Source organism: Gossypium raimondii, chromosome 5, assembly GCF_025698545.1.
Source record: "Gossypium raimondii isolate GPD5lz chromosome 5, ASM2569854v1, whole genome shotgun sequence".
NCBI lineage: Eukaryota > Viridiplantae > Streptophyta > Magnoliopsida > Malvales > Malvaceae > Gossypium > Gossypium raimondii.
In genome coordinates this window covers 3358640-3376033 of record NC_068569.1, presented here as the reverse complement: position 1 = coordinate 3376033, position 17394 = coordinate 3358640, and positions in this window count along the sequence as shown.

The window sequence follows — 17394 nt, the reverse complement described above, 5'->3', positions numbered from 1 at the left end:
AATTAGTGGATGAGAAGTTATCTTCTTCATTCATCCTTGTCTTTGCCAAAGAAGAAAAACCTAAGAAATTTTTGTAACATACAGCCTTAAATTGGTATGTGAATTCAAGTCTTTTTTTTCTTTTTGTAATTTTATGAATTTGAACTCATGAGAGCTTAATTTAGCTATCCCATGTACCAATTTCTTGAAACTGTTAAAATTTTATAAAGTTGCATTGTTGGTTTCTTGAAGAATTATGTGAAATTGATAGAAATTAAGTTTAATTTATGAAAAAGATTAAATTGTAAAGCTTAATTTTTATTTCGTACATTGGGGACCAAATTGAATAAAATATAAAAATTATGAAATTTCCATAGGAATAGGAAGTAGAGGGTCCTTGATGAAAATATGTGAAATCGAATTTCAATCCAAAGCTAGGAATTGAAAGTTATGCTTATATTGGGCTTAAGGACTAAATTGAATAAATTGTAAAATATGCATGAATTAATAATTGTTTGTGAATTGGCTGGAATTTTATATTGATATATGTTATATGATTGTACGTAGCTAATGTCAACGCTGGGCTATCGAAAGGGAAAGCAAAAGCGAGAGTTGTTGAGGAATGACACGAGACCCGATTTGTATTTCTATGACTCGGGATCAATTTAATTATTGGATATTTATGATGTTTTGCATGATATAACATTGAGATGAGTTCTCAATGGCTATTTGAACTGAATTATTATGTTCGAGATTGACATTCTGAGACATGGACTAAATTGAATAGAATAAAAAATTATATGATTTGATTGATATGTGTTATTTAGTATGAAAATGTATTGAAATATACTATATGATGTGATGAAATGGTGAATTAGTGATGACATTAAAGCACGACACGTGGTTATGATGTTTATTGATTAAATGTTACCTTGTTAAACTCGAGTATTGTTTATATTAGTTGCCATGCCCTAGGTAGAAAACCATCGTTGCCAAGCTATTCGGGATATTAAAATATTTAGATATTGAATGTCATTGTTGTCGGGCCGTACAGGATGGTAGGTTAGGTAAACCGTGAGAACTATTGTTGTTGAGCCATTTGGGATAGTAAAATGTAAGTATGGTGAAAGCCATTGTTGTCAGGCTATCCGAGATGGTAGAATGTTGAATTTGAATAACCCATTGTTTCCAGACCACTCGAGATGGTATAATGAGTCTTGATAGCAAAAGTCATCGTTTTCGGGCAACCTAAGATGACAAAAGTAGTATAGAAGTTATGAAATGTTAATGATTTGGTATAATATGCTTATATGTGTGTTAAGCTAGATAAAGTATGTATGCTACTATATGTATTAGTTGAGAACGAGCCCCAAGAGCTGATTGAATAATAGTGAACCAATATGTAACACCCCTTAACCGTATCCAACACCGGAATAGGGTACGAGGCATTACCAAAACACATACACTTGTAAACGTATTTAACCGAGTTATAAAATTTCATCAAAATTAAAACTTTCAAAATAATTAACATGTTTCTATAACTTTTCACAATATATCCTCAAAATATTATAATCATAATAATTAGGGCCTGCGAGACCCGATACATACTCATGCAATTTAATGCTTCATTTCCATTTCATTCAATTCGCAATTTCTCATGCTCATAATTTAAATCATATCACTAGCAATTTCCATTTAATTCACGTACAATTCAATGACATCAAATTCAAAACTAATACGTATTTACCATTTAACTCAATGTTTATTGATTATACCATTCAATAACACATTTATGAAATTCTCAATTTAGCAATGAAAATATCACTTTAGTTTGAATAACAACATCGTCCGATATAAATACACTACCACTTATCCATTTACTTTAATTCTTTCGGCCCATTTGTCACTTACCATCCTTAATCAAATTAGGGAACGGTCACGGAAAATTGAGTACTTCACTTTCACTTTGCCATAGTATAACTATGGTCTTACGTATGATCACTTATCACTTGTCCCTGATCAGATAAGTGTAGCCACCTATCACTTTGTTTACGATCGATAAGTGTAGCCACTTATCACTTTGTTTCTTGATCAAATAAGTGTAGCCACTTATCACTTTGTTTCTTGATCAGATAAGTGTAGCCACTTATCACTTTGTCTCTTGATCGATAAGTGTAGCTAAAGCTATTACTTATCACTTTGTCTCTTGATCGATAAGTATAGCCAAGCTATCACTTATCACTTTTCACTTGTCACTTGATCGATAAGTGTAGCCAAGCTATCACTTATCACTTTCCACTTTCCACTTGTCACTTGATCGGATAAGTGTAGTGAAGCTATCACTTATCACTTTGTCACTTGATCGAAGTACTCAAATCCGGCGTCCGCTCAATTTGATCATTTATTCATATATCGGGCTTACCAACATGTGTTAATTCATAAACCATTCATGGTATTATTTCATGCCAAATCATATACTGAATATACCATACACATATACTATGAAACTTTATTTTCACACATGAGCTTAAACCATGACCAATAATGCACAAAATAAGCATCATTCATATTTCATCGTTTATGAGTTATAATCAAACATATGACCATTTATACACGAATCATTCATATATTTCCCAATTTTCCTCCTCCTCCTCTCCATTCCACATCCTTAATGTATTTTACGAATCACGTTGACTTAAATTCAAGCATTACAATTTCTGATTTGGTCCAAACTTTCGAACATAAGCTAAAATCGATACATTTATTTGATCCAAAATTAAAAGTAGGTTAATATTTATTACATTTATTAATTCTATCATGATTTTAATTTTCTTTTTTATTCCCATGATTCATAAAATCACATATTAACATCGAATAACAAATATGAAATTAAATCAATAAATTCCATTTTTAATGTATTTAATACAAATATTTCTTTTTAATCCTCAATTTTCTAATCATTACTTTTACCACTTTTTCAACCAATTTTAACATCACTTCAAGTTTATTCAACCAAATTCAAAATTTTTTAACATTTTATAAATGGTATTAAACCAAATTTTTTACACATAATCAAACATCCATAACAAATACATATTAAATTCAATTAAAAATTTTAAAATTTCTTTATCACTTTTGTTCTCACAAAAATTATTAATCAAATTACAATAAATTTCTATAACTATAATTCAAATATAAACTATATCTTATAATTATAATTCATCAATAAAAAATTATATTGATCCAATCCTTTAATTTAACTAATCATAATTTTCACTAAATTTTTATTTATTTCTAATTTAATAACTCAGTTAAACTAATCTTAAAAAATTTTTATACAATTAAAGGATGTGAACATAAATTTACTTCTCTCATGATACATATAAATTTTTTCTCATTAATACCCATACCCGAATTATCCAGAATTAAACATCATTATTTACAATTTTCAATCATTCTACATTAAAATTACTACATGTATACATATAATTCCAATATTGCTTATTTTACTCCATTGCCAATTAGATCTTACGAATAGTACTATTCCGATGCCATAGTCACTTATTCATAATACAATCACATTTGCTGCAAACCATGTTTCAATCCATATCAATACCATAGCATATCTTCGAATCACTATACTTCAATCATGCATACCCATATGGTTAACGAATACATAATAATTTATCATTTCTGGCAAACCATATTTCCAATAAATAATTTCAATAAGTTTCTTTCTCTATTTATTCCATTCAATTTATACATTATAAATTATGGTTTACAAAACAAATAACTCATTATCTTTATTTACAATTAAACATAATTTTTATAAATATATTACTTTTCAAGAAACCATCCATTTTATAAATTTATTATCATATACTACAAATATGTTAACCAAATTTTAATACCAACAATGGATAGCTTATACAAATAAACTTTTTTTTTTAATTTAGTCATTCAACATAAACATAACAATTATACTTACCTTTCCAAATTCCAACTAGTGAGCATATTAACTTTCATATTTTAATTATCAAAACTATAAAAATTGTCAGCAAACAATCTAGACAATAATTCAACAGTAATAATCATTAATTTAATAATACTTGGTTCAAACTTAAACTACCAATACATAAATTAAACTTGATACCTACCAATCAGAATTATCTATCATTTATCATTCATAATATTAAATCTATCTATATTTCTTCTTAATAGTAATAACTTATCATAAGTTTTAAACCTTCATCTTTTTTTGCATATCCTAATGTGAATTTTTTTGATGCTTTCTCTGACACTTTTGAGTCTTTTTCTAATGCATCTTATTCTCTTCTGACTTTCTGAGAACTTATTCTTAGTCATATACTTGTTAATAATCATTTTATAAATTTTCTATTCTCATTATTATATCCTTTATCACTAGTACTAAATACATATAATTTAGTACCATATCAGCTCATACTATTTAACATCACTATTTCATTTCCTACTATTAATCTACATATTAATATATTTTGTATTTTTTCAACATATCTACTAAAATTTCATAATTTCATCGAAATTTTTAATTTTCTATCCTTTAAATAATATGATTTTTTCTAAATCTGTTCATATAATTTATTATTTTAATAACATTTTCAAATATATTCATTTTTTAGTACAATATATTCCTATATATTTTTTCAATCTCTTCATTTAAAATACATTCATTATAATCGCTTTATACTTAACATATTAGTATTAAATAATAATCATATATTTATAGCATATCTCATTTTAAATAAAAAATATCTCATTAATTTATTCATTCTATCTATTTATAGCTGTACAAAATTGATCAACTCTTATATACTAATCTTTTTTGATAATAATTAATTCATTTTAAATTTATTATCTATGTTCTCATATTTTTTCTCTTCTTTATTCATATTTCAATTATTTTCATTCTTTTATATACTAAATACTTTTTTTTTCAAATTAAAATGTACCTGTCCATTATTTATTTCTCATAATTTATTTTATATAAATCATATTAAAATACAAATACTATTTTTTTTGATTACAACTTCCTATTTTTTATATATTCATAATATTCATAAATCTATAAAGGATAATAAAATACAAAACATTATATATAAATTTTTTTCATATATTTCCAATTGATCAATTAAAATGTAACACCCTTAACCGTATCCAACACGGAATAGGTACGAGGCATTACCAAAACACATACACTTGTAAACGATTTAACCGAGTTATAAAATTTCATCAAAATTAAAACTTTCAAAATAATTAACATGTTTCTATAACTTTTCACAATATATCCTCAAAATATTATAATCATAATAATTAGGGCTGCGAGACCGATACATACTCATGCAATTTAATGCTTCATTTCCATTTCATTCAATTCGCAATTTCTCATGCTCATAATTTAAATCATATCACTAGCAATTTCCATTTAATTCACGTACAATTCAATGACATCAAATTCAAAACTAATACGTATTTACCATTTAACTCAATGTTTATTGATTATACCATTCAATAACACATTTATGAAATTCTCAATTTAGCAATGAAAATATCACTTTAGTTTGAATAACAACATCGTCTCCGATATAAATACACTACCACTTATCCATTTACTTTAATTCTTTCGGGCCCATTTGTCACTTACCATCCTTAATCAAATTAGGGAGCAGTCACGGAAAATTGAGTACTTCACTTTCACTTTGCCATAGTATAACTATGGTCTTACGTATGATCACTTATCACTTGTCCCTGATCAGATAAGTGTAGCCACCTATCACTTTGTTTCTGATCAGATAAGTGTAGCCACTTATCACTTTGTTTCTTGATCAAATAAGTGTAGCCACTTATCACTTTGTTTCTTGATCAGATAAGTGTAGCCACTTATCACTTTGTCTCTTGATCAGATAAGTGTAGCTAAAGCTATTACTTATCACTTTGTCTCTTGATCGATAAGTATAGCGAAGCTATCACTTATCACTTTTCACTTGTCACTTGATCGGATAAGTGTAGCAAGCTATCACTTATCACTTTCCACTTTCCACTTGTCACTTGATCGGATAAGTGTAGTGAAGCTATCACTTATCACTTTGTCACTTGATCGAAGTACTCAAATCCGCGTTCGCTCAATTTGATCATTTATTCATATATCAGGCTTACCAACATGTGTTAATTCATAAACCATTCATGGTATTATTTCATGCCAAATCATATACTGAATATACCATACACATATACTATGAAACTTTATTTTCACACATGAGCTTAAACCATGACCAATAATGCACAAAATAAGCATCATTCATATTTCATCGTTTATGAGTTATAATCAAACATATGACCATTTATACACGAATCATTCATATATTTCCCAATTTTCCTCCTCCTCCTCTCCATTCCACATCCTTAATGTGTATAACACACTTAAACAACATTAACCATAATTTCAATATTCACTAACATGTATATTCAAAGCTGTTTATCCGAGTCAGAGTCACTAAATTATTTTTATCCGGAGCTACAGAGCTCCAAATTAAGATCCGTTAATTTTCCTGAAACTAGACTCACATATCTTCATACCATAAAATTTTCATAATTTTGGTTCAGCCAAATAGTACAGTTTATTCTTTAAAGTTTCCCTGTTTCGCTGTCTGACAGTTCCGACCACTCTTCACTAAAATTAATTATCTCATTGTAAAGAATTCGGATGATGTTTTAGCTTGTTTCTTCTAAAATAGACTCATTAAGGATTCTAACCATATAAACTATAACTCATAATCATTTTTTTTCAATTTTAATGATTTTCCAAAGTCAGAACAGGGAACCCGAATTCATTCTGACCTTGTCTCACAAAATCTATTATATCTCATGATTTACAATTCCATTGCTTACATCATTTCTTTTATAAGAAACTAGACTCAATAAGCTTTAGTTTCATATTTTATTCATCCTCTAATTCAATCTCTACAATTTTTGGTGATTTTTCAAAGTTACACTACTGCTGCTGTCCAAAACTGCTTTAGTGCAAAATGTTGATTTCCATTTTGCCCCAAATTTCACAGTTTATACAATTCGGTCCTTTCTCAATTAACCCTCAATTAATCTAATTTTCTCAATTAGTACTTTACTAGACATTATAAGTTGTTACACAACTATTGAAATTCAGAATTTCCACATATAACTCTATCTTCAAACTCTTTTACTATTAGGTCCCAAACATTCACTTTCTATTCAATTCTTTCAATAAAATCAGCATATGAACAATTTAAAGCTCTAATTTCATGCTAAATCATCATATACTTCCAGCACATATTCATATCAACTTTCAACTTCTTTCATAAAATCAAAACTAATGAATTTAATAAGTGGGCCTAGTTGTAAAAGTCATAAAATACAAAAATTTCAAGAAATAGTCAAGAATTGAACTTACTTGTAATAAAAATATGAAGAACCAGCTTGAAGAAGCCCTTCCATGGTGTTTTAGCTGATGAGAATTCAGAAAATGAAGAGAAATCTAGATAATTCCACTTGGGTCCTAACTTTATTAAGCAAATTTTGCAATTTTCCAATTTTGCCCTTAATTCTCCTTACTTTCTTGCTGATTTCATGCCTCTGCCGTCCAGCCCAAATAGATCTTGGGTCTATTTGTCCTTTAAGCCCTCTTCCTTTTATCATTTAAGCTATTTAATCATTTCCCAAAATTTTGCATTTGTTACAATTTAGTCCTTTTTGTTCAATTAATTATCGGAACTTTAAAATTTCTTAACGAAACTTTAATACTAACTTTTTAACACTCCATAAATATTTATAAAAATATTTATGGCTCAGTTTAAAATCCCCGAGGTCTTGATACCTCATTTCGATTCTAATTATTTTAATATTTATTTCTAGTGCACTATTCACTATTTCAAAAATTTTCCTAACTTCATATTTAACTTATACTTACTAAATTAATAATATTTTCTACCCATTTGTCGAATTTAGTGATCTCGAATCACCGTTCCGACACCTCTGAAAATTCAAGCCATTACATTTTTTTTTTCGTCGGATTTGTGGTCCCGAAACCACTGTTCCGACTAAGCCTAAAATCGGGCTATTACAACTCTCCCCCCTTTAGGGATTTTCGTCCCCGAAAATCTTACCAGATGGTAGGTTAATGATTTACTTCACAAGATATTTCAAATTCACACATGATTTTGGATTTTCATATCTTTTACAGATAATCACATAGATTCATAAGAAAATCAGGATAGCGATATTTCAACATCTGAAGCTACACAAAGTATCGAAAAATTACAATCCATATAGAATGATATCCATTTTGATAATCTGAGTAGTTTTCAGAACTATCAAATATTTCTCTCTTTTTATATTGTCCTCATTTTCTAATTCATTCACTTTTCCGACCACATTATTATTCTCCCATACGAACTTCGTAACACTACACTCGTAAGCTTATTCAACCAAAATCTCACAAATTTCATTGTAACATTTTACTAATATGGGGTGAGTGTAGTAAAGCCTCAAATTTATCTTACACATAAATGCGCATAACACATACCATCACAAATAGCCAATTCATTACTAAGTTCACATTCTCAAAGCATTTAATAAACATTTGCTTTTAATCACTTTTGTTCTCAACACAAAATTCTAACTCAAATCACTAATTCACAATCAAAATTTCTATATAGCATCATAATCCAAATATCATAACTCATATGCTTGTATAATTATAACATTCATCAATAAAAAAATGTTTTATTCTTTGATCCATACCTTTATGAGTTTCAACTCATAATCAATACATTTTCACTCAAACATTTTAGTATTTATTTCTATACTATTAGAATTAACTCAGGTTGAAAACATATCTGTCTCATCAAGATAATTTTCGTCATAGAACAATACTAATAAGGGGTGATGGTGAAGTCATAAATCTTTCAACTTGCTCTCATAGATACATATATATATATGATTTTGTATTCATCATCAATGTAATACCATCATAACCACGTAATTCATTCCAAGCAAATTAACACATCTATTTATTACAAATGTTTTCATCACTCACAATTTCACACAACTAATTTACTTACTCAAGCTCAATGTTAATATCTAATTAAATTCCAATACTTGGCTTCTATTTTACTTACCGACATTTGCCAAATTAGAGAACGTCTTACGGAATTGAGTACTTCATTTTCTCGATGCCATAGTCCAACTATGGTCTTACACGTAATCACAAATCACATACCGATGCCATAGCCCGACTATGGTCTTACACGAAATCACATATCACTTACCGATGCCATAGCCCACTATGGTCTTACACGGAATCACATATCACTTACCGATGCCATAGCCCACTATGGTCTTACACGGAATCACATAATCACATGTTCACATGTTGCCATGGTCAAACCATGGTCTTTTCAATCAATTCATCACATATCACCGAACGAAAGTACTCATTCTGCGTTCTACTCAATTTGACTTCCAATTCAATTTTCATACTATTATAATATTCATGGTTTAGACATAAAACAAAATATCTTATTATCTTTAATTTAACAATTAAACATAAGATTCTATCATATGAACATACTAATTTCACTTATTCAAGCGGATGTACATACACGTTCCATCTATTTAAGTAAATTTGCTTATCATATTCACTTAATCAAATATGTTGAGCACATAGCATTATATAATCACCAACATACTTGGATGAGCTTATCACAACATAAACTTTTTTTTTTAACTTATAGTCATCTCTTTTCATACATGAACACATCCATATCACAAATTTTTATACTTACCTTTCCAAATTCCAACATAACGTGAGCATATTTCATTTATCTCAATATCATTTTTAGCATTATCGAAAATAGCTCGATTGAAAATCATCTCTGTCTTAACAAAGCAATTTCGTTAGAGCCGGAGATATCACATCATCAAGAGTAATAACGTGGCATGTATAGCTAGGCTCACATATGCTACGTTTGGTCCGAGAACCGACTAAACCGTAGCTCGATACCACTAAATGTAACACCCTTAACCGTATCCAACACCGGAATAGGTACGAGGCATTACCAAAACACATACACTTGTAAACGTATTTAACCGAAAGTTATAAAATTTCATCAAAATTAAAACTTTCAAAATAATTAACATGTTTCTATAACTTTTCACAATATATCCTCAAAATATTATAATCATAATAATTAGGGCTCATGAGACCCGATACATACTCATGCAATTTAATGCTTCATTTCCATTTCATTCAATTCGCAATTTCTCATGCTCATAATTTAAATCATATCACTAGCAATTTCCATTTAATTCACGTACAATTCAATGACATCAAATTCAAAACTAATACGTATTTACCATTTAACTCAATGTTTATTGATTATACCATTCAATAACACATTTATGAAATTCTCAATTTAGCAATGAAAATATCACTTTAGTTTGAATAACAACATCGTCCTGATATAAATACACTACCACTTATCCATTTACTTTAATTCTTTCGGGCCCATTTGTCACTTACCATCCTTAATCAAATTAGGGAACGGTCACGGAAAATTGAGTACTTCACTTTCACTTTGCCATAGTATAACTATGGTCTTACGTATGATCACTTATCACTTGTCCCGATCGATAAGTGTAGCCACCTATCACTTTGTTTCTGATCAGATAAGTGTAGCCACTTATCACTTTGTTTCTTGATCAAATAAGTGTAGCCACTTATCACTTTGTTTCTTGATCAGATAAGTGTAGCCACTTATCACTTTGTTTCTTGATCAGATAAGTGTAGCCACTTATCACTTTGTCTCTTGATCAGATAAGTGTAGCTAAAGCTATTACTTATCACTTTGTCTCTTGATCAGATAAGTATAGCCGAAGCTATCACTTATCACTTTTCACTTGTCACTTGATCAGATAAGTGTAGCCGAAGCTATCACTTATCACTTTCCACTTTCCACTTGTCACTTGATCAGATAAGTGTAGCTGAAGCTATCACTTATCACTTTGTCACTTGATCAGAAGTACTCAAATCCGGCGTTCCGCTCAATTTGATCATTTATTCATATATCAGGCTTACCAACATGTGTTAATTCATAAACCATTCATGGTATTATTTCATGCCAAATCATATACTGAATATACCATACACACATACTATGAAACTTTATTTTCACACATGAGCTTAAACCATGACCAATAATGCACAAAAATAAGCATCATTCATATTTCATCGTTTATGAGTTATAATCAAACATATGACCATTTATACACGAATCATTCATATATTTCCCAATTTTCCTCCTCCTCCTCTCCATTCCACATCCTTAATGTGTATAACACACTTAAACAACATTAACCATAATTTCAATATTCACTAACATGTATATTCAAAGCTGTTTATCCGAGTCAGAGTCACTAAATTATTTTTATCCGGAGCTACAGAGCTCCAAATTAAGATCCGTTAATTTTCCTGAAACTAGACTCACATATCTTCATACCATAAAATTTTCATAATTTTGGTTCAGCCAAATAGTACAGTTTATTCTTTAAAGTTTCCCTGTTTCGCTGTCTGACAGTTCCGACCACTCTTCACTAAAAATTAATTATCTCATTGTACAGAATTCGGATGATGTTTTAGCTTGTTTCTTCTAAAATAGACTCATTAAGGATTCTAACCATATAAACTATAACTCATAATCATTTTTTTTCAATTTTAATGATTTTCCAAAGTCAGAACAGGGAACCCGAATTCATTCTGACCTTGTCTCACAAAATCTATTATATCTCATGATTTACAATTCCATTGCTTACATCATTTCTTTTATAAGAAACTAGACTCAATAAGCTTTAGTTTCATATTTTATTCATCCTCTAATTCAATCTCTACAATTTTGGTGATTTTTCAAAGTTACACTACTGCTGCTGTCCAAAACTGCTTTAGTGCAAAATGTTGATTTCCATTTTGCCCCAAATTTCACAGTTTATACAATTCGGTCCTTTCTCAATTAACCCTCAATTAATCTAATTTTCTCAATTAGTACTTTACTAGACATTATAAGTTGTTACACAACTATTGAAATTCAGAATTTCCACATATAACTCTATCTTCAAACTCTTTTACTATTAGGTCCCAAACATTCACTTTCTATTCAATTCTTTCAATAAAATCAGCATATGAACAATTTAAAGCTCTAATTTCATGCTAAATCATCATATACTTCCAGCACATATTCATATCAACTTTCAACTTCTTTCATAAAATCAAAAACTAATGAATTTAATAAGTGGGCCTAGTTGTAAAAGTCATAAAAATACAAAAATTTCAAGAAATAGTCAAGAATTGAACTTACTTGTAATAAAAATATGAAGAACCAGCTTGAAGAAGCCCTTCCATGGTGTTTTAGCTGATGAGAATTCAGAAAAATGAAGAGAAATCTAGATAATTCCACTTGGGTCCTAACTTTATTAAGCAAATTTTGCAATTTTCCAATTTTGCCCTTAATTCTCCTTACTTTCTTGCTGATTTCATGCCTCTGCCGTCCAGCCCAAATAGATCTTGGGTCTATTTGTCCTTTAAGCCCTCTTCCTTTTATCATTTAAGCTATTTAATCATTTCCCAAAATTTTGCATTTGTTACAATTTAGTCCTTTTGTTCAATTAATTATCGAACTTTAAAATTTCTTAACTAAACTTTAATACTAACTTTTAACACTCCATAAATATTTATAAAAATATTTATGGCTCAGTTTAAAATCCCGAGGTCTTGATACCTCATTTCGATTCTAATTATTTTAATATTTATTTCTAGTGCACTATTCACTATTTCAAAAATTTTCCTAACTTCATATTTAACTTATACTTACTAAATTAATAATATTTTCTACCCATTTGTCGAATTTAGTGATCTCGAATCACCGTCCGACACCTCTGAAAATTCAAGCCATTACATTTTTTTTTCGGTTGTGGTCCCGAAACCATTGTTCGACTAAGCCTAAAATCGGCTATTACAACTCTCCCCCTTTAGGGATTTTCGTCCCTAAAATCTTACCAGATGGTAGGTTAATGATTTACTTCACAAGATATTTCAAATTCACACATGATTTTGGATTTTCATATCTTTTGAGATAATCACATAGATTCATAAGAAAATCAGGATAGCGATATTTCAACATCTGAAGCTACACAAAGTATCGAAAAATTACAATCCATATAGAATGATATCCATTTTGATAATCTGAGTAGTTTTCAGAACTATCAAATATTTCTCTCTTTTTATATTGTCCTCATTTTCTAATTCATTCACTTTTCCGACCACATTATTATTCTCCCGTACACGAACTTCTGTAACACTACACTCGTAAGCTTATTCAACCAAAATCTCACAAATTTCATTGTAACATTTTACTAATATGGGGGTGAGTGTAGTAAAGCCTCAAATTTATCTTACACATAAATGCGCATAACACATACCATCACAAATAGCCAATTCATTACTAAGTTCACATTCTCAAAGCATTTAATAAACATTTGCTTTTAATCACTTTTGTTCTCAACACAAAATTCTAACTCAAATCACTAATTCACAATCAAAATTTCTATATAGCATCATAATCCAAATATCATAACTCATATGCTTGTATAATTATAACATTCATCAATAAAAAAATGTTTTATTCTTTGATCCATACCTTTATGAGTTTCAACTCATAATCAATACATTTTCACTCAAACATTTTAGTATTTATTTCTATACTATTAGAATTAACTCAGTTGAAAAACATATCTGTCTCATCAAGATAATTTTCGTCATAGAACAATACTGATAAGGGGGTGATGGTGAAGTCATAAATCTTTCAACTTGCTCTCATAGATACATATATATATATGATTTTGTATTCATCATCAATGTAATACCATCATAACCACGTAATTCATTCCAAGCAAATTAACACATCTATTTATTACAAATGTTTTCTGTCACTCACAATTTCACACAACGAATTTACTTACTCAAGCTCAATGTTAATATCTAATTAAATTCCAATACTTGGCTTCTATTTTACTTACCGACATTTGCCAAATTAGAGAACGTCTTACGGAATTGAGTACTTCATTTTCTCGATGCCATAGTCCAACTATGGTCTTACACGTAATCACAAATCACATACCGATGCCATAGCCCAGCTATGGTCTTACACGAAATCACATATCACTTTATCGATGCCATAGCCCACTATGGTCTTACACGAATCACATATCACTTACCGATGCCATAGCCCACTATGGTCTTACACGAATCACATAATCACATGTTCACATGTTGCCATGGTCAAACCATGGTCTTTTCCGTCAATTCATCACATATCACCGAGCGAAAGTACTCATTCTGCGTTCTACTCAATTTGACTTCCAATTCAATTTTTCATACTATTATAATATTCATGGTTTAGACATAAAACAAAATATCTTATTATCTTTAATTTAACAATTAAACATAAGATTCTATCATATGAACATACTAATTTCACTTATTCAAGCAGATGTACATACACACGTTCCATCTATTTAAGTAAATTTGCTTATCATATTCACTTAATCAAATATGTTGAGCACATAGCATTATATAATCACCAACATACTTGGATGAGCTTATCACAACATAAACTTTTTTTTTTTTTAACTTATAGTCATCTCTTTTCATACATGAACACATCCATATCACAAATTTTTATACTTACCTTTCCAAATTCCAACATAACGTGAGCATATTTCATTTATCTCAATATCATTTTTAGCATTATCGAAAATAGCTCGATTGAAAATCATCTCTGTCTTAACAAAGCAATTTCGTTAGAGCCCGGAGATATCACATCATCAAGAGTAATAACGTGGCATGTATAGCTAGGCTCACATATGCTACGTTTGGTCCGAGAACCGACTAAACCGTAGCTCTGATACCACTAAATGTAACACCCCTTAACCGTATCCAACACCGGAATAGGGTACGAGGCATTACCAAAACACATACACTTGTAAACGTATTTAACCGAGTTATAAAATTTCATCAAAATTAAAACTTTCAAAATAATTAACATGTTTCTATAACTTTTCACAATATATCCTCAAAATATTATAATCATAATAATTAGGGCTGCGAGACCGATACATACTCATGCAATTTAATGCTTCATTTCCATTTCATTCAATTCGCAATTTCTCATGCTCATAATTTAAATCATATCACTAGCAATTTCCATTTAATTCACGTACAATTCAATGACATCAAATTCAAAACTAATACGTATTTACCATTTAACTCAATGTTTATTGATTATACCATTCAATAACACATTTATGAAATTCTCAATTTAGCAATGAAAATATCACTTTAGTTTGAATAACAACATCGTCCTGATATAAATACACTACCACTTATCCATTTACTTTAATTCTTTCGGGCCCATTTGTCACTTACCATCCTTAATCAAATTAGGGAACGGTCACGGAAAATTGAGTACTTCACTTTCACTTTGCCATAGTATAACTATGGTCTTACGTATGATCACTTATCACTTGTCCCTGATCAGATAAGTGTAGCCACCTATCACTTTGTTTCTGATCAGATAAGTGTAGCCACTTATCACTTTGTTTCTTGATCAAATAAGTGTAGCCACTTATCACTTTGTTTCTTGATCAGATAAGTGTAGCCACTTATCACTTTGTTTCTTGATCAGATAAGTGTAGCCACTTATCACTTTGTCTCTTGATCAGATAAGTGTAGCTAAAGCTATTACTTATCACTTTGTCTCTTGATCAGATAAGTATAGCCGAAGCTATCACTTATCACTTTTCACTTGTCACTTGATCAGATAAGTGTAGCCGAAGCTATCACTTATCACTTTCCACTTTCCACTTGTCACTTGATCAGATAAGTGTAGCTGAAGCTATCACTTATCACTTTGTCACTTGATCAGAAGTACTCAAATCCGGCGTTCCGCTCAATTTGATCATTTATTCATATATCAGGCTTACCAACATGTGTTAATTCATAAACCATTCATGGTATTATTTCATGCCAAATCATATACTGAATATACCATACACATATACTATGAAACTTTATTTTCACACATGAGCTTAAACCATGACCAATAATGCACAAAAATAAGCATCATTCATATTTCATCGTTTATGAGTTATAATCAAACATATGACCATTTATACACGAATCATTCATATATTTCCCAATTTTCCTCCTCCTCCTCTCCATTCCACATCCTTAATGTGTATAACACACTTAAACAACATTAACCATAATTTCAATATTCACTAACATGTATATTCAAAGCTGTTTATCCGAGTCAGAGTCACTAAATTATTTTTATCCGGAGCTACAGAGCTCCAAATTAAGATCCGTTAATTTTCCTGAAACTAGACTCACATATCTTCATACCATAAAATTTTCATAATTTTGGTTCAGCCAAATAGTACAGTTTATTCTTTAAAGTTTCCCTGTTTCGCTGTCTGACAGTTCCGACCACTCTTCACTAAAATTAATTATCTCATTGTACAGAATTCGGATGATGTTTTAGCTTGTTTCTTCTAAAATAGACTCATTAAGGATTCTAACCATATAAACTATAACTCATAATCATTTTTTTTCAATTTTAATGATTTTCCAAAGTCAGAACAGGGAACCTGAATTCATTCTGACCTTGTCTCACAAAATCTATTATATCTCATGATTTACAATTCCATTGCTTACATCATTTCTTTTATAAGAAACTAGACTCAATAAGCTTTAGTTTCATATTTTATTCATCCTCTAATTCAATCTCTACAATTTTGGTGATTTTTCAAAGTTACACTACTGCTGCTGTCCAAAACTGCTTTAGTGCAAAATGTTGATTTCCATTTTGCCCCAAATTTCACAGTTTATACAATTCGGTCCTTTCTCAATTAACCCTCAATTAATCTAATTTTCTCAATTAGTACTTTACTAGACATTATAAGTTGTTACACAACTATTGAAATTCAGAATTTCCACATATAACTCTATCTTCAAACTCTTTTACTATTAGGTCCCAAACATTCACTTTCTATTCAATTCTTTCAATAAAATCAGCATATGAACAATTTAAAGCTCTAATTTCATGCTAAATCATCATATACTTCCAGCACATATTCATATCAACTTTCAACTTCTTTCATAAAATCAAAACTAATGAATTTAATAAGTGGGCCTAGTTGTAAAAGTCATAAAATACAAAATTTCAAGAAATAGTCAAGAATTGAACTTACTTGTAATAAAAATATGAAGAACCAGCTTGAAGAAGCCCTTCC